Here is a 19276-nt window from a genome sequence, read left to right on the forward strand (position 1 = left end):
AAGCTTGTGATTCCCAAGGGCTCTGCCACCCCGTTTCGAATGTGCACACAGCGTCTGTGACTCCCCTTGAATCTGACGAATCCGGGCCGTCCCAATTTCCTTTATCTCTGACACTAACAGTCTGTTGTGCATCTGGGGGCAAAAGAATCTATGAATGCCTTCTCTACACGTTTTTAAAGTATCAGAAAGACTGCTTCCACCGGATGCAATTGTCTAGCTTCCAATCCTGAGGTAGGGGATTCCACTATATATGACCACCTCCCCCCGGCCCAGGTCCTTCCAAATAACAGGATTCGGTTTGTATCACTGATACGCAAATAGAAATAAAACAGAAAGCAGCAAGGCCCTCTCAGCGTGAGCTCCGGAACGTACCCTATGTCACCGATTCTAAGACACATCTGTTTTCCCATTTTAATACCCGAAATGAGGATTCATATCACAGCGGGTGGTGCGTCACAGTTTAACTGGTAGTTATGTTTTCTCTTCTTAGCGTGCCATACGATAGCGATGCATCTTAAGATCAACAGTGGGTTAGGTTAGGAGACGTTCAAAATGGCGCCAATATCAGGCTCCCCACCCCTCATGTCCTTTCTTTCCTTGCAGCCCAACTGGCTGGTCACCACAACAGCTTTCTCATTGACTCCCCGTTTCCGCTCTTTCCCGACAGTCCATTCTCCGAAAGGTGGGCCACATGAGCTGCCGGAGCCTGGTCCTCCTTGCGTCCCACACTCCAGCAGCACCCACGACTTTAGAATAAATAGAAACTCTCCCCTCCATGGCCTTCAAGGCCCTGCTGACCCGGTCCCTCTGCTGCAAGTTACCATTCTTCACAAATGCAGGTTCTGTCTGCCTCAGGGCCTTTGCACAAGCCACCCTCTCTACCCAGGGACCTTCCAGAGGTTGCCCCCCGCCTTTTTTTTTTCATTTAAGGCTCAGCTCAAACATCCTTCTTGGAGCCCTCCCAGACCACCCAGCCCAGTTCAGATGGTCGCTGTCATTCCTGACTGAACTTACTACTGCTTTAAACTAGCTTTTCATGTGGCGCCTGGGTGGCTCGGTCGGTTAAGCGTCCGACTTCGGCTCAGGTCATGATCTCACAGGCCGTGAGTTCGAGCCCCGCGACGGGCTCTGTGCTGACAGCTCAGAGCCTGGTGCCTGTTTCAGATTCTGTGTCTCCCTCTCTCTCTGCCCCTCCCCTGTTCATGCTCTGTCTCTCTCTGTCTCAAAAATAAATAAACGTTTAAAAAAAAAATAAAAAAAAAACTAGCTTTTCATTTGTTTGTTTACCTTATTATCTTTTGCTTCCACTTATGCCATAAAGCCTAAAAGAGGCAGGAACCTTGTCTTCCTTGGACCCTGCTTATCCCCAGTACCCAGGCAGGTGCACAAAGGGTCCTCTATAAATACCCATTTAACATAATAACCATAATAGAAGATATTACTAAGCTACATTTATGTGTATAGTTACTATTTAATTTTTTTTAAGTTTATTTATTTGAGGGAGGGGGCAGAGAGAGAATCCCAGACAAGATCCCCACTGTCAGCACAGAGCCCAGTGCAGGGCTCCGATTCACAAACTGTGAGATTATGACCTAAGCCGAAATCAAGAGTGGGACACTTAACTGACTAAGCCACCCAGGTGCCCCTCATAGTTACTTCCTTTTCATTAAGTTCCAGCCAATGGGACAAAAAAAAAAAAAAAAATGCTGACAATGATCATTTTGAAGTGTATCTGTGATTCTTCCTGAAAAGTCAAAAAAAAAAAAAAAAAAAGAGAAGAGAGAGAGAGAGAGAAAGAAACAAAGAAAGAAACAAACTTCCAGTGGGGCTTATGAGGAGCAAATGCTTTGCCTTCCCAGAGCACCACTCAGAAATTTCCCATATGTTTCTAAATTGTATCTTTAAAAGCTTTATCTAGACTGGATAATTTCAAAACCCATTGATTTTGCTCGGATGTATATATAAAACATACCACAGAATTCTTATAATTCTTCTAGAAAACCTGTCGGCCAAGTGACATATTGTTTCCTTTTGCTCAGTATTCACCTTTGAACTTCCCTCTAAAGTGTTTACAATTTTCAACCCCAGCTTTAGCTCCAGTTCCAGTTTAAAATTGTTTAAATCATCCACATGGTCACTATTTTTATCACCAAACATACACTGGAAAGAGGAAGCAATTTGCTTCATCTACTAACTACTAAAGTTTCCAAAACAAAACAAAACGAAGAAATGAGTCTTCTGTCTTTGAATGCTGTGGTCTCCTGTAATTCTCTTTATGAGACTCAATGTTACAAATGTAAACATTACATGCGTCCTTTCTCACAAGAAGGAGGAAATCTAACGTGTCAGAAAAGGAAGATACATGACGTAAGGTCATTCATGTTGCGTTACAAAAGATCATCTAGAAACAAACCCAGGCTTAAAAACAGGAGGAAAATGTATTCTGCAGAAATTCTGAAGCTTTGCCCATACCTTAATTATCTGCAGTTACCTGCGTGGATGATGACACACACAAACCAAGAAAAATTATATTTCTTGCTACTTTCTCCCCAATCTTCCGGGCCGGACGATCCTGGAACGTATCCATCCAAACTTCAGAATCAACGCTACCTTTAGTTTCTTTGGTAAACATTTTGGGCAGAATTTGCGTTCTCTTCTGAACAATTCCCCCAGACGACTTCTTTGTATTTCTATAACAATGTCAATTTTAGTGGCTGCGAGAAACATGAAATTAGGCTCCGGCTAAAATGTCAGGTTGAAAAAAATGAGCACACTGAAAGAAGTGTTCATCCGACGTTTCATTCATCACCATAACGTATTTGATTATTTGATGTTTTTAAGGGATCAAAATGAAAAAAAGGTCCTTTAACCCAAGGGAAAGAAAGTCAGTGGTGGTTCAAGGAGGCTAAGACTTTCACCAGATCCCCTGAGCCAGAAAGCCAGAAACAGTCCTAACCCTAACCCCTTCATCCTCTAGGCCATGTGCATCCGCCTTTACATAGTTCAAGAAAGTCAAACCTGCCATCCTTCTCCTCAACCCTCTTAAAATAAGGAGGCTTTAATAAAGTATTGCAAAATCTTAAGAGGTGGCCTCTAAACACTAAAATTAGCTTAAGGTCTCCTGCCTTGTACCCCTTAATGACTAAGCACTGCTCAAGAACTTCAAAGCATGTCACTTGGTTATGAAGAAGAGATCTGTTGGTATCAGACCCAAAAAGAATGTAGGGGAGCACCTCCAAGACAGAGGTTATCCCCCTCGGTGTGGCGGAAAGATTCAGGGGCTCCGGGGCACACACAGCCCAGGGGTAAAACCACTATGATTCACCCAGTCACTTTGCGTCACCAGCAGAAAGGAGATAACAACTATCCTGCTTTGGAAGAAAGAGAACATGCTGTCAACTGCCCAGAACGAGGCCGGTCCCCGAGCCGGCCCACAGAGACAACTCAGATTACAGTCCAGAAAGCCTTCTTCTTCTGAGTCCTCTTATTCACTCGCTACCCTTGGTGCTGTACTAAATAGAATAGATATATTTTTTCTCGGATGAGTCATGGCTTTGCAGAGCTTCAGATCCTTCGTCCTGCATATCAATTCTCATTGCATCATACCGGGAGTCAGAAAACCGGTAAAAACGAGAATAAATGAGAAGTTGTTCTCTCTCTATTTTTTTTAATGTTTGTTTACTCATTTTTGAGAGAGAGAGAGAGAGAGAGATAGGGAGGGGCAGAGACAGAGAGAGAAGGAGGCAGAATCCCAAGCAGGCTCTGCACCATCAGCACTGAGCCCAGTGCGGGGCTTGAACTCATGAACGGTGGGATCGTGACCTCAGCCAAAACCAAGAATCAGATGCTTAACCGACTGAGCCACCCAGGCGCCCTTAAATCAAGTCATGACGTAACTGGGTTTCTTATCATTTGTTTCTCTCTCTTAAAAGTTAAGTATTGAAAAAAAGGTCCAGGTTACAGGGTGTCTGGGTAGTCAGAGGGTTAAGGCGTGAGACTCCTGATTTCAGCTCAGGTCATGATCTCACAGTCGTGAGATGGAACCCCTTGTCAGGGAGCCTGCTTGAGATTCTCTCCCCCTCTCTCTCTGCCCCTCCCTCCCCTGCTCTAAAATTAAAAATTAACAAACATTTTTTTTAAGTCCAGGTTACCTGGAGATCCTCTGGGCTCAGAACAATCAACCTCATCCTATCACGGAAAAAGATGAGAGTAAAGAGTACGGTCGATCAAATAAGATTTTTGCAAAGCACCGTTCGTCGTGACACCTGGAATACCGTGGCTTTTCAGGGAGAAAAATGTGGCCAAGTAAACAGTCTAAAACAGTTGGACATACAAAGGACAGACTTTTTACAGAGTTTATTCCTAAGGAGGCTGTTAGACAGGATCGGTGTGGCGGGAGTCTATTTTGGGGAGAGGGCAAACAATGGGATTACGAAATTAATCCGTCCCACTCTCCTGGACCACAAATGGGCCTCGTCTATACCAGCATTATCTACAGCTCCACCGACCTGCCACACTGTGTCTACAGCAGCTATGGTATGGCAGGGCCCCAAGAGTTAATGCCATGCCTCTGCTTAGCTAAGTAAACTGTTTGGGAAAGAGAGAGATGTCATTTCAAAGTTAAAAGGGCTGGGGGCAGGGGGAGAAAACCTCACAATGAATGTACACTTCCGACAACCTTTTAAAATATCTAGGTAGCAAACGTAATCGTTTGGGTGCAGACACTCGGCAAGTAAGTCGTTTTACTCTCTTATGTTAGCTAATTAGGCTGCTCTAGAGATTTAACGTACAATTAAGAATTACAGGATCTGGTTGATGTATATACAGGGCACACATTTGTATTTTATTCCCTTTTGACCCAGCGGGAGTTACCTAACTGTTGTGCCAATATGCTTCTTTCAAGTACAAATGGAAGTATTATTGTCAACCTAGAGAACGAGGGGGTTCAGAATGGGGTCCAGACTGGGTTTCTCCCAATGGCCAGGCTTCTCCTCAATTAGGCCCTTAAGGATAGATAATTAAGTCTCCTTACTATGAAATGTACCTGGATAGGACTGTTCAGGACTATGTGCTGGCCCGTACAGATCTCCTTATTGTGCAGAAGAAAACACGCAACAGATCGTCAGTCATAACAAAACAACAACCCGATCTCAATTCTGATCTAAAATTAAACCACATACTTAAAATAGACCATGCCTTAGAAATTCTTCCATTTTAAAACCAAAAACAACTGTACAGAAAAACACAGGGACTGATAACAAAAATTAAAAAAAAGAAAAGCAGGGTGATACTCACCTAGCACTGGGTTTCGGGCACTGCTCAAAGCGCTTTACCGATTATCAGGCTGACAAAGCACAGCCACCTCCCTGGTCAATTAGTGACTTTACTGTTGTAAGATCCATACTAGCACCAGAAATATCGTAGGATAAATCAGTGGGGATGTTACGGACAACGAATGCTGGCTTATCGTCACCTCGCCCTTAGGTTAAAATAATTATGCTTATTAATAAATAGCTCATCTGAATGACCAGGGGTTGTGATGTCACAAAATATATACAAGTTAGTACAGGTATTTTCCATAGAATGACTCTAAGTGTGAATTGGGGCGGGGGGGGGGGGGTGCGGAGGGAAAGGCTGAATAGGTATCTTCGACACCAACAAGGGAAATGGGGAAAAGCAAAGTCTTATTATTGATATTGCAAAAACGCTTAGTCGACTACCACATTCCTCTTCTCAAAAACAGACCAATTTGCAGTCCTTACAATGCCAGCCATGCAATGCTGTCACAGATGTGTGCCAGATTTTGCACAGGGCATGGCCGCGGGGGGGGGGGGGGGACCCAGTTTGCCCGGATCTCAGGCAGCGAAGAAAGCCCGTCCATTTCTGCGGCTCACGAAACGAGTCACAACTTGAAAGGGTTAAGAAGCCGGGCACCAGGTGTTTTCCTTCCACTTTCCCCGAGTAACTGAAGCACACGGCAAAGTCACCCCTGCCACCCTCCCCGCAAGCCTGCGCAGAGGCACCACTGTCACTGCCATTTCCACCACGCTGCTCCTGCTCCGACAACAATCGGCGGGCACCAGGCTGGGCGGCGGGCACCGGCGCCTCCCCACAGCCTGCAACGCGCTGTGCTGCGAAGTTATGAGCTCCGCTGGGTGACGGGGGCACGAGTGAGCCAAGGATACTTTCATTCCCTCTCGAATCTGTGTGCTTTCAAAGAAAGTGGAGACGAGGGAGGCACGGGTGGAGCTGGAGGGGGCAACCAAATACAAACTTTCAGAGCCTCTGAATCTGCATTTCTTGCCAGAATGGCCCAGCCGGCGATCGGGAGATCCAGACACACCCCCCCCCCGCCCCCCACCCCCCACCCCCCACCCCAACAAGTATTCAGCCCCGGAGGCTGCAGACCCCGCGAGGAGACGCGGTCCCTCGCCTGCCCGCTCCCCCAGCAGCAGGCAGCAGGCGCGCTCGGGGAGCCCGCCGCTCGCGCCCCGCAAGCCCGCCCGGCTCCGCAGCGCCCCTGCCCGGCCTCCCCGCCCAGCCCGGACGCGCAGCCGGGCGCCTCCCCCCTTCGCGGCCCACACCGCCGGCCGGGGTCCGTCCGGGCCAGCGCGGCTGCGGGACCCGGCCGGACGGACAGCCAGGCGCGGCGCGGAGGCTCGGGGGCGGACCCGGCTGCGCTCCGGCCGCGCGCGCCTCCCGCATTGTCCGCAGCCGGGGCGCCGCGCGGCCCCCCGCCCCGACCCCCAGCCCCTGCCCGGCCCGGCCTTACCTCGGCCGCGCTCCCCGGCCCCGGGCGGTGCGGTCCCCGGCCGGGCGCCAAGCTCCCGGGGACGACGGGTAGGAAGGTCGGGCCCGCCACACACGGGGTCCGGGCCGCCGGCGCCGCCGGAGGGCCGAGCGCGGGCCGCGGGGGCCGCCGAGTCCTCGCGCCGCCTCCGCGGGGCCACGGATACGGAGCTGCCCGCGCGAGCCGAGGCGGCCCGGGACGCAAGGCCGTGGAGGGCCCGGCCGGCGGCGGCCGCGATGGTTCTGTCTGCACCGAGTGGGAGGGCTCAGGCGGGCTTCGCGGAGCGCGAGGGAGGGAACTTGGAGCGAGTTGCCGCGGCCCAGAGCGCGTGTCCCTGTGGAGTGTGCACGCCCCTAAAGAGCGCCCCGCCCCGCCCCCGCCCCGCCCCTCCCCTCCTCTCCCCCTCCCCGTTCCCGCCCCCTCCCGCACCCCCACTTCCAGCCCGGCCCCCTCCCCCACTCCCTCCTTGGCCCCACCTCCAAACCCCTTCCACACCCCCACCGCCGCTCCCACCCCGTGGGTGGGTGGGTGGGGAGGGGGGGAAGAAGCCACAGGGTCTCCGCTGCCGCCGGGAAGCCCCACATCAGACCACGGCGCGGCGCGAGGTGGGGGGGGGGGGGGGGGGGACCCTGGAGTCCCTTTTGTGAATGCGGTAACCACACCTGGTAGTCAACCCATCCAGATGATCTCGGTGCCTGACATTTTCCGTGGGCTCACTTGCGTACACTCTGGGGAGCCTGCTTTGAGCATTTGCAGACTTAATTTCTCCAGGCATTTTTTTCAGACTCCAAAAAATGTTTGGAGGAAACAGTAAAGAATATTTTAAAAATCGCAAGCACGATGTACTGCCCCTAGAGTGCAGGCCGGCTGATGTTTCCAAATTAACTCAGTGTTTCAGGGTGTATGATGATTCATGTTCATCATGTATGGCTTGTAAATAAATGCTTTTTCTTTCGATGCGCTTAATCACTTGGTTGGGTTTTCTGAGGGTTTTGTTGTTTTAGGAATACCGAGCACATTCCAGTTTAGTGTTTGCTATTGGGAACTCTAGTAGAGGAAATCCCTACTTATCGAAAGGACTGAATGAGATACGAACTCACAACATAATTACTTCTCTAGAATATTTAGCAGAGATTTCCTTATACCTTTTGTACGTTTGAAATAAAATTATGTTCATCCCATTTGCTCAGAAAGATCATCTGTATTTGAACTGTGTGACTTGTAGCATTCCAGGTCAGAAACGATCAAATAAATGAAACTCAGACTTCCAGCGTCAAGTTTTGGCTACTGACAAGGGAACCATTTTAAGCGAGTGACATGATACTGGGTTTTGAACGGAACTTTCCTTCGCCATGCTAATGCACTCCATGTGATGCTCACACATCACGCCGTGTCCAAAAGTCATGTAACGGCAGAATAAAGTTATTTTGTGTAGCACATTAGAACTGACTTCTCTCATCCCAAGGTAAGCTATTAAAAAACAAATGAACTTCATTGCCCCGACCTCTTCCTTTAGGGAATTGTTCCTTTACACTGTGCAGGAGAGACCCTCCCTGCCATCACAGAGGCACGTGACCCAAGCTTGCCAATGAGAGTACCTCTCATCCTCTGGGCGCAAAGGGAAGAGGGGAAATACAGAGGATCTAATCTGGGAAGATGGGGGCGGGGGCTTTTTCGGAGTTGATATGACAGCTTCTGAGACAGTGTCATGTAAGACAGAGGTAGCCTGTTAGAGAGTAAGGCCAAAAGAAGAAGGCCACCTGAGCAGTGAAGACAGGAAGAGTAGTGATGGCATTAATGAGGCCCTCCAGGCAGCCATGTCTGAAACCAGTCAAAACCCTGGATTTCTGAGGAAATGCACTCATAAATTGTCCTTCTAGCTTCTTGGGAGTTAGGTTTCTTTCCAAAATACTCACTCGTAAGGCCGTAAAAGATTCCCATGTGAGCCAGGCTCTGACGATCAGGAATGTAATCAATGAATCCTAGCTTCTCGATCCCCTAAATTGCTCCTTCATAATAAAATAGGCGCCAAGAAGGTCGCTTAGTAGTTAAGTCTTAACTTTTAATAGGACTGAGGTTCTCATTTAAGGTATTACCGTTGCCCAGTGCAGACTTAACATTTTCATATTGCCCCCCTTAAAACCGAAAGTTAATACAAGATGTGGTTAGAAAACCGGAGAGAAAATATTAATATGTCTAAACCAGAACATCCCGGCAAATTTTTTGTCTTGTCAGTCAGTCCAGTAAAACGTGCCTCCGTAATCCCCTATTTTTGCTGATGTAGGACATTTCCTTCTTTCCTGGATTGAAAATGTTAGGGCCTGTTACAGACTTTCAGGGACTGGCGAAATTGGTCGTCGTGCTGGAATTTTATTGTGCTGCGTATTGTTCAGGAGAAGTGGGCCATTGGCCTATGCTTGGAATTCTTTTGTTCCACAGAACTTGTTGTCTCTAAAACTATGTGACAATATTTGGCTTGGTACCCTAACGAGCGTCCATACACTAATCTGCATGTTGCTTAACCATTACTCACAGGTCATTGTGAACAGTAGGAGTTTGGGTGGCAAGAGAGTCGGTGGGACAGACCCAAAGGCATTGCTCTGAGCCTCTGATTGCACGAGTGGTTTCTAAAGGGAAAAGAGTTTTCGCTGGTTTTCCTTCAGATGGGTATGTACTTGGCCATGTCAATAACTAGTGAAATTTCATGCATGGAAAACCCAGGAGCTTAATAATTATAGTATACCATACATAGGTTTGAGCCCCACAGAAAGACAATGCAAGGAGGTGAACCATCTCCAGAAACATGACGAGGAAGCCTAGGAGGAAAAGGAAAGGAAAGTTTTAGAATCCAGGCCCAGCTCGGAGTGACACTTGTTCAAATGACTGGCTATGGTTCCCCAAGGGAAAATTTCAGCCCGATATTCAGAGTCCCTCCCCATCCTTGTGCTGATCCGTGTGATGTCTGTGCCACTTCCTTACCCTAGAGTGGCGCAGAAATCTCTCATGTAACCTGGGCTCCCCTCTGTCCAGAGCCTACCCTAGAAAAATGGCATACACCAATAATTTTCAAACCATGAAACAGATGGTTAGGAGCACTTGGAGTGCTCCTAACAACGCCAGGTCTCCAGATTAGGGGGAGGAGAGACGGGCACGTATATTGTTTTAGGACTTCTCCCAAGAGAGGTTGTAATGATCAATTTAAAGTAAATCAGGTCTCTGAATTTGTGCCCTTCATCCCACAGGGGGGAAAAAACAACCTCTAGAAACCATCTGATCAGACTCCATTGACTTAGAATTATATGTAAAATTAAAGTTATTGATTGAACAAGCTCAATTTGCCTTTTTTTCCTGAACAGCCTGTATAGTTCTTCCGAGGTTATGGAAAAAGCAGTGAGGACTGCTCCTTAGGATTTGCCAGAAGCAATCACACTGAAAAAGGACAGCTCACAGCCAGCCAGAGATAAGAGAATCACTAACGAGAAAAACATCGTCCTTTGTTACAGGAAGAGGTTACTCCACCAGAGGCAACAGCCCCAGGGTTATCACCTAGTGCATATTTCACAGTTTATTACATGTTCAGGCTGATGATCGGAGGAATCAAAACAATTGAATTACGTTCACGAATGCTGACCTGCATCATTTAATACTAGTAATGGCTATCGTTTACCGAATATGTGGTCTGTGCTGGGCAATTTACAAGCCTCGTTTCTAATTGCAACAATGCCCCTGAGCATAAATATTATAACCCCCATTTTATGAACAAGAAACTCAGGCCCAAGGAAGGTCAGTGACATACCCAAGGTCACAGAGTTAATATTTGAAGGATTTAAAGGCTGGTCTATGTGACCCGACCTCAGAGCCTATATATTTTTTACTCTAAAAACTTGCCTGTGAGTCATCTGTTTAATAATATAGTGCCTGGCCACACGTGCCCATTTCAATGTAAATGAGTTAAAATTGAATTGGACGAAGACCTCAGTTTTGCAGTCACGCTGGCCGCTTTTCAGGTGTCCAAGAGCCACATACAGCCCCGCTGGATGGCACAGATAAAAAAAACATTGCCATAGTCATTGCAGAAAGTTCTGTTAGCACTGATGTTTCACATATTTGTTCATATCACCAATGAAGACACTGTTCTTTGTGATTGAATATCTCACGTACATTACTCCAAGTATTTCGAAAGACGGAATTCTCTCTAAAACACGTAATACATTGATGTTCCTGTGTCTTAGTCCGTTTGAACTGCTATCACAAAAATACCAGAGATTGTATGGCTTATAAATAACAGAAATTCACTTCTCATAGGTCTGCAGATTGGGAAGTCTGAGATCAAGAAGCCAACAGATTCAATGTCTAGTGAGAGCCCACTGCCTGGTCCATAGATGGACATCTTCTCACTGTGTCCTTCACATGGCAGAATGAGAAACAGAGCACCGTTCTCTCTGGAGTCTCTTTTATGAGGGCACTAATCCGATTTATGAGGGCTTCACCCTCATGACTTAATCACCTCCAAAGGCCATGCCTAGTGCTAACATCAGTTGGGGGGGGCGGGGGTTAGGATGTCAACGTTTGACTTTCGGACAGTGCAAGCACGCATCACAACCTGCCTTAATTGTAGAGCACACTGAACAAGAGGCCTCTTGAATGCCTCAGTGGACCCAAATGGCCTGGTGTGGGGCTTACGCTTCCCGGTCCTCCTCTGGGGGTCTCTCTTCCCCGACTTTGCTTCTTGTTTCTCTCAGACTATCTGCCGCATTATGGTGCTCACGGATGTTCTGCCCCAGCCTGTTTCTACTTCTGTTTCTATTTCTTCCTACACGATGTTTTCCAATTCCGTGTCCCCAACTACTGCTGACTTGTCAGGGACTCCAGAATTTTGATCTCCGACCTCCACCTCAGTTTCTGATCTTCAGAATAGGGTTTTTTTTTTTTTTTTCTTTTTCCTAGCTCTCTACCAGACTAGTGCATTCAGAGTGCCGTCTGTAGACCCACAAGCAGTCGTCTGTAAATTGATTATTGTTGTTCTGGGACAAGCGAAGTTAGAAAGTAAAAGCTGGAGTTTAGAAACTTTTAGAGCAATTTGTTGTTGCGGGGACCTTATATTTTATTTTATAGTGTATATGCAAATAACAGACCGCAATGGATTGGAGATTAAAAATAAACAAACAGGGGTGCCTGGGTGGCTCAGTGGGTTGAGTGACCAACTTCAGCTCAGGTCATGATCTCGCAGTTCGTGAGTTCGAGCCCCACGTTGGGCTCTGTGCTGACAGCTCAGAGCCTGGAGCCTGCTTTGGATTCTGTGTCTCCCTCTCTCTGCCCCTTCCCCACTCATGCTCTGTCTCTCTCTGGCTCTCAAAAATGAATAAATGTTACAAAACATTTTTTTAAAATAAACAAACAAACCCAAATACAGTAAAACCTTGGATCAAGAGAAAATTGTTCTGTGAGTGTTCCATAAGAGGAGCAAACATTCTGAGTAAATTTTTACTTGATAATCAAACGATGTCTTGTACTATGAGTGTATGTGACACCGAATGTCACATGATCACCACTGAGCCAATGGTTCTTGAAACTCACTTTGGTATACAAGTGCTTTGGATTCCAAGCATGTTTCAGGAATGAGTTATGCTGGCAAAACAAGGTTTCGCTGACTGGACCTGACTCCATCTGGCTACCTCCTATGCCCCCAATGCTCACTCACCACCTGCCAATAATGACAGTTCTTCTTCTCCCCCCCCTCCCCCTGCACTGATGCCCCCCACTCTTCAGTCAAGATCCCTGCAGGAAATGGGGGATTGAATACAGGGAACTACCTACAGAAGTTCTTGAGAAGCTGAAGCACAAACAAGAAAAGGGAACTCAATCTAGATTTTAGCAGGAGCCAGAAACTCTATCGTAAACAGCACAGATAAAGGACAAGTTGGTCTCATGGGCACCCAGGAGCTGGAGCTGATGACGGAACTTCTCCCCACATGCTGAGACCACGGAGGGCACATGGGTGCTGTCTTTTCAATTGGACTGAATGAACTGATTTTCCTATTCTATTATTGACACCAACCACGATAAAAAATTTCCTGAGACATCCTAGATTGCCAAATACTGCATATAATAAGTTAATTATGCAGAGGAGCTTGACATTGTTAGGTCCTTTCAGGCTGTAAAACTGACCTAGGGGCGCCTGGATGACTCACTCGGTTAAGCATCTGACTTCGGCTCAGGTTATGATCTCACAGTTTGTGGGTTCAAGCCCCACACTGGGCTCTGTGCTGACAGTTCAGAGCCTGGAGCCTGCTTCGGATTCTGTGTCTCCCTCTCTTTCTGCCCCTCCCCTGCTCACACTCTGTCTCTAACTCTCAAAAATGAATAAATGTTAAAAAAAAAACATAAAAAGAAACCTGATCTACGCATCAGGACTGAAGATGTGTCTGCTTTTATAAAATAAATATATGAGGTCTTGTTTCTATTTAGCTCAGAACTTTCATTTACTTCCAGATCTTCCAAACTTTTGAAAAATATTAAGCTGCCAGCATTTCTTGCATGGTATATGGAATATTAGGTTAACATATACACTTTCTGTATTCCTATAGTGGGAAATAATGTTCCACATATACGCAGCATTTTTAAACCATCTGTGGCAAGGTGAACTTAGAACATTAAGCTCCTTACTTAATAGAACTATAATCCCTTTTGTACACAGCTCACTAAGTCTCATTTTCCCTGGAATCAAAAATCAGAGGTGGCATGAATAACTGAAATCTCTAATTCAATTCAAGCCTCGTCCTAATCAAATATTAAACCAGTTCATTAGTAGCCAGAAAAATGAACTAATTTGAACTTTTCTGCTCCTTTCTACCATTATACGGTGGAGACGCCAACCAGTAAAAATAGGTAATAAGCAAGAGAGAACATGGAGAAGGGGACAAGTGAGGGAATATTAGGTCTCTGAGCCACAGATGGTACTGATACATAATAACCATTTTCCTCTATTTAAAACATGCTTAAAGTGGGTGTGTTTATTCCCTGAACTCTTTTTAAAGTGTATGGTATGGTTTCTAAATGTTGGGTAAAGATATATTCAGAATTTCATGTAGGCATTCGATTTTTCAGTTACCTGGTAGTAATCCGAAGGCTGAGCAATGTATTTCTGACATTTGCAGAAATCACCTGTAAATTACCGGGAACTTGCAACAAAATGTCAGAGTGCTTTTGGTATAGATGTGAATTTTAGCTCGTTCACCCACTCAATCCTCCCTCACTCATTCTGTCAGCAAATCTCTCATTTTCAATGTTTTCACTTATGCATTTAGTCATTCACATCTTACCTGCACTTAGTACAATAGCTTTCCTGGTTCACTGTGTAATACATGACAGCCAGTCAAATGTGTTTTTTATTACCTCTTCTATGATTATTCTTCCATTCCCCAAATTAGTAAAAATCAATCTTTTGGGCAGTTAGCCCGATGACTAACTCATTTTATTTACCTTACAAATTACACACACATACACACACACACGTGTGTGTGTGTGTGTATGTGTGTGTGTATATATGTGTGTATATATATGTGTGTGGGTATATGCATGTGTGTGTGTATATGTGTGTGTGTGTGTATATATGTATATACATATACATACACATATACATATACATATACTCTTGTTTAGAGAGTGTGTGTGCAAACAGGGGAAAGGGATAGAGAGAAAAAATTCTAAGTAGACACCATGTTCAGCACAGAACCCAGCACAGGGCTTGATCCCATGACCCTGCAATCATGACCTGAGCGGAAATCAAGCGTCGGACGCTCAACTGACTGAGCCAGCCAGGTGCCTCATAAATTACACAGATTTGAAATTTTCTGCTACTTTCACCACCAGCAGTCAAGACTTCTAAGTAGATATCCTTTTAGAACATCCGCAGTTGCAAATTGCCGACTAGCACGGCACAGAAGAGGGACAAGGTAGAGGGACCCAGGGAAGGAGGTTAATAAGAGACAGAATGGGGCGATAAAGAGAATGTCTCTACTCCCCAGCTCACCATCACACCCAATTCAAAAACTGTCCAAACTCTGCCAGACCGTAAACAGGAAGACTAAAGCATAGTATGTTGAAATCCTTTGAAAGAAAAGCAAACCAGCAAATGTTGCCATTTTGGTGCCACTGATAGAACAGAAGTGTGGCTACACACAATCACCGTAGGCTACAAAAATGTTGGTACGTAATTATGGCATTTATCGACAAGCGCATCTCGCTCTGGTAGTCTCCACCTCCTAGTTAGCTGTGAGTTCAGAGTTTTATGCAAAGTAGTAGGTAGAAAATTTAAATACCCAGCACAATTTGCTCATAACCATCAACCGTAACAGTCTTATGAATTTTGGATGGGCTGGGTTCCCCCCTCTTAGTAAATATCTTAATCATGCTGTTCTTAGAAGGTCCTCTTGCGTTATATTTGATTAGATTGCCTATTTCTCCGAACTCAGGCCTCACTATGCACTAATAAATTGTCCTGCTCAATCAGTGGTATTCGGGTGGCTCTTCATTAACCTCATGAAGTCTGTAAGCTGTATGAGAAGAGTGGGTGCAGCTAACCCCTCTTGTGAAATTGCTCACTACTGCGTAGCGGCTGACAAAATTTCACCAGCTATTCACTGAGATAAATCCATGCTCTGATAGTGGCGTAATTATTATGTCACTTTATATTCATCAACGTCCAATCCCTGGGATCTCGTCGAAAGTTTTATACCGCAGTAATTCCTGCTTGACCACGTGGAACACGGGAAGTGCTGACAGGCCAGGCAGGAGAAGTCCCTAATCTCAGTGCAGCTCCTGACGGGCTGCAAGGGACCTTTCCCACCTGGCGATGCACATCAGAATCCGGGAGAGAACGAGAATGGAAAATTATGGGAAGATCTAATCTTCCTTGGATCTGAAAAGGTTTGTGAAGCCACATGTTTAAGAATATGAATAGCAAAATATTCCTGTTAATTTCCTATGCATAAGGTGTTCTTGTTCTCTACCTGAAAATATTATATTTGAGAAAATAAGAGTTGCGATGGCAAACGAGACGTGACTCACCCAGGCAGAGCTGTGGAGGTGGTTGGGGAGTCACAGGAAAATGGGCTTTTCGGAATTCTGGGAAGCTCGAAGCAGAGCAGTTCTTTGGGCATGCCCGACAGCTAACTCTGCTTTCTTCCTCCAGGATCACAAGGCCTTGCTAATATTTTCTCTGCCCGCTCCCCCTCCACAGTTTTATTGAGATACAATTAACATACAACATTGTACAAATTTAAGGTGTACAAAATAAGGAATCATTCCATGTATGTAGATACTATGGGGCCCCCAGGTGGCTCAGTCGTTTCAGTGTCCAGCTCCTGATTTCAGCTCAGGTCATGATCCCAAGGTTCATGAGTTCAAGCCCCACATTGGGCTCTACGCTCACACTGTGGAGCCTGCTTGGGATTCTCTCTTCCCTCTCTCTCTGCCCTTCCCCTGTTCATTCTCTCTCTGTCTCAAAATAAGTAAACTTAAAAAAAATAAATAAAATGTTCCCCACACTAAATTTACTTAACATCCATCACCTCACATAGTTACACATTTCTTTTTCTTGTGATGGGAGCTTTCAAGATCCTTTCTTAGCAACTTTCAGATATACAAAACAATATTAACTATAGTCACCAGGCTGGACATTGCATCCCAGAACATATTTATGTTATAACTGGAAGTTTGTACCTTTTGACCACCCTCATCTTCCCCCAACCCCTGGCAACCGCCAGTTTGTTCTCTGCTGCTATGATTTGGGTTTTTTTTTTTTTTTTTTTTAGATTATTTGCATGTGTGTTTTGCTGTTGTTGTTATTGAGTTGTATGAATTCTGTATATATTTTGGATAGTGACCTCTTATCAGATGGTAAGCAAATATTTTACCCCATTCCATTGGTTGCTTTTTTACTTTGTTGATCATTTCTTTTGCTATGCAGGAGCTCTTTAGTCTGATGTAGCCCCACCAATTTACTTTTGGTTTCGTTGCGTGTGCTTTAGATGTCATATCCAAAAACAAAAAAATAAAAAAATAAAAAAAACATTGCCAAGTCCAATGTCAAGGAGCTTCTCCTTATGTTTCATTCTAGGAGTTTTATATTTTCAGGTCTTACACTCAGGTCTTTAATCCATTTTGAGTTAATTTTTGTAAGTGGTTTAAGATAGGGCCCAGTTCCTTTCTTTCTTTCTTTCTTTCTTTCTTTCTTTCTTTCTTTCTTTCTTTCTTTCTTTCTTTCTTTCTTTTTCTTTCTTTCTCTTTCTTTCTTTCTTTCTTTCTTTCTTTCTTTCTTTCTTTCTTTCTTTCTTTTTTGATGTGACTATCCAATTTTAACCCAGCAAGATTTATTGAAGAAACTAACTGTTCTCCAGTGAGTAAACTAAAATTCATTTGGAACCACAAAACACCCTGAACAACCAATGAAATCCTGGGAAAGAAGAATGTAGCTGGAGACATCACACTTTCTGATTTTGAACTACATTAAAAAGCTATAGTAATCCAAGCAGTATGGTGCTAATATAAAAACAGACATATAGACCCACAGAGCAGAATTGAGAGCCCAGAAATAAACCCATGCATGTCGAGTCAACTAATATTTGGCAAAGGACCAATTCTCACTGGAGAAAAGACAGTTTTTCCAATAGGCTTTTCAGAAATCATAATTTTAGTTATTCCAGAATGGAGCCCCAAATACAACAGGATATAGGCAGAGGAAGTTACTGAGCTTGTAAAATCCCAAGAGATGTTTTCCTGCATAGCTTGGGCTATCTGTAACTCCATCTAGGTTATATACATAATATATATTTTATATTCTTGGGTAGCTAAAATGGGCTAATTACACTCATTTCCCTTCAGTGTATAGCCTACCTGACATGTTGCATTTTCCATATAGCTTTAGAAATGCAGATGTTATCTTATATACATATAAACAAACTACTCCTTAATTTGCATTTAGCTAATATGAAATCAGTGTTTGTTTTCCTGTGCCTCAGCCTTTAAAAAAAGATTTAAGCTCAGGGGCTCCTGGGTGGCTCAATCAGTTGAACGTGCAACTTCAGCTCAGGTCATGATCTCGCGGTTCATGGGTTCGTGCCCCACATCGGGCTCTGAGCTGACAGCTGGGAGCCTGGACCCTGATTCCGACTCTGTGTCTCCCTCTCCCTCTGCCCCTCCACTGCTCACACTCTGTCTCTGTCTCTCAAAAATAAACACTAAAAAAAATTTTTAAGAAAGATTTAAGCTCAAAAGTACGTATTTTTTCTGATATGATAGGTAACAAATTTCAATTTTCAATGTTTCATGTGGTTGAATAATGTTTAAGAGCTACTGTTAGATGACTGAGAAATAACCCAGAACATATAATTCACATGAAAGATTATATGCTATTACGAAAGCTTCTATGCTACTAATTCAGCATAAAATAATTAATTTTAGCTTTCATGAATGATGGGTTTTTTGCAGACTGAAATGTCACTACAAAAATCTTTCCTTTTTTGAGACATAAGACTCATGTAAGCAATATAAATTTTTAATGTTTGTGGCACATTTGCAGACAGTTTAGACTGTAAAAGTCCTTAATTTTAGATGCTGGTCATACTACGTTTTGTGCTTTATTCCTCACTTCTATTTTATTCACAAATATCCTAAATGCAGAATTTGCTTTTTATTGTTACATCTTAATTTTTATTCTCAACTAAATAAAATGATTGGTAAGGGCCATTGTGCATTCTGACAACACGGGCTATAACAGATTGGCCAGGCATCCACCAGAGTCTCAAGACTATTTAACTAAAAGGACTGGCCCTGAAGTTCAAAATTATGTAATGTCCTCTACACTCTGGTTTCTGCAGGGCTATCTTGCAAAACCAAGTGGCCTCCAGTGCCCAGCTCCACGGGCCACACTACAGATGGCCCTCCCTAACGGGGTGTACAAAGCACCCCCAACGCTAGAAATTTCGCCCACAGACTCTGATTTTCTGTCTGGTGCAATAGACCCAATGCTGTAACTATAAGTCACTTTGCGGAATGTTATATAATATGAGTCAATAACTGTTGCGCATAAGCTTCTATCTTCCCGATCATAACATATATGCACATGCATTAATAATTGCAGTGAGAAAGCCTTTGCTCCTCTTAATGATTGAATCTTTTGAAGGACAAAAGTATTTAAATGTAGAAGCGTACTATCTTTAAAAGAGCATTTTAGGAAACCACCGTGCGAGGAATAGATTGGTACGTGCAGGCTGCAATCTTCCGCCCTAACTGCAACCCCAGAGTAAAGTGATTACATAATTTATGGAGGTGCACCCATCTGTAATTGAGTTTGGTCATAATGAGAGATTTTCCAATGATCTGTGCAATTTGTAGAGAATCCATGGTGCATATGATGAAGAAAGGCTGGAAGAGGTCAGAGTTATAAGCGAATTATAAGATGTCATTTCAATCCATGGGTAATTT

General features: G+C 44.7%; 1 protein-coding gene across 13 annotated transcripts in view; it reads right to left on the reverse strand.

Annotated features, from left to right (window-relative positions):
* The window catches only part of FAM110B (family with sequence similarity 110 member B), a 147267-nt gene extending 140146 nt beyond the window's left edge, over positions 1-7121 (reverse strand). For 11 of the 13 annotated variants that reach the window (XR_015246760.1, XR_015246764.1, XR_015246763.1 and 8 more), the window contains exon 1: positions 6773-7121. The gene's annotated coding sequence lies outside the window, so the exon portion shown is untranslated. Of the gene's footprint in view, positions 1-5295; positions 5598-6772 lie in introns of those variants that run through there. The other 2 variants (XM_086695390.1, XM_086695386.1) reach the window with 1 other exon arrangement.
* Positions 7122-19276: the final 12155 nt, after the last annotated feature.

Source organism: Puma concolor, chromosome F2 (genome assembly GCF_028749965.1).
Source record: "Puma concolor isolate L17-30 chromosome F2, mPumCon1.1.hap2, whole genome shotgun sequence".
NCBI classification, from domain to species: Eukaryota; Metazoa; Chordata; class Mammalia; order Carnivora; family Felidae; genus Puma; species Puma concolor.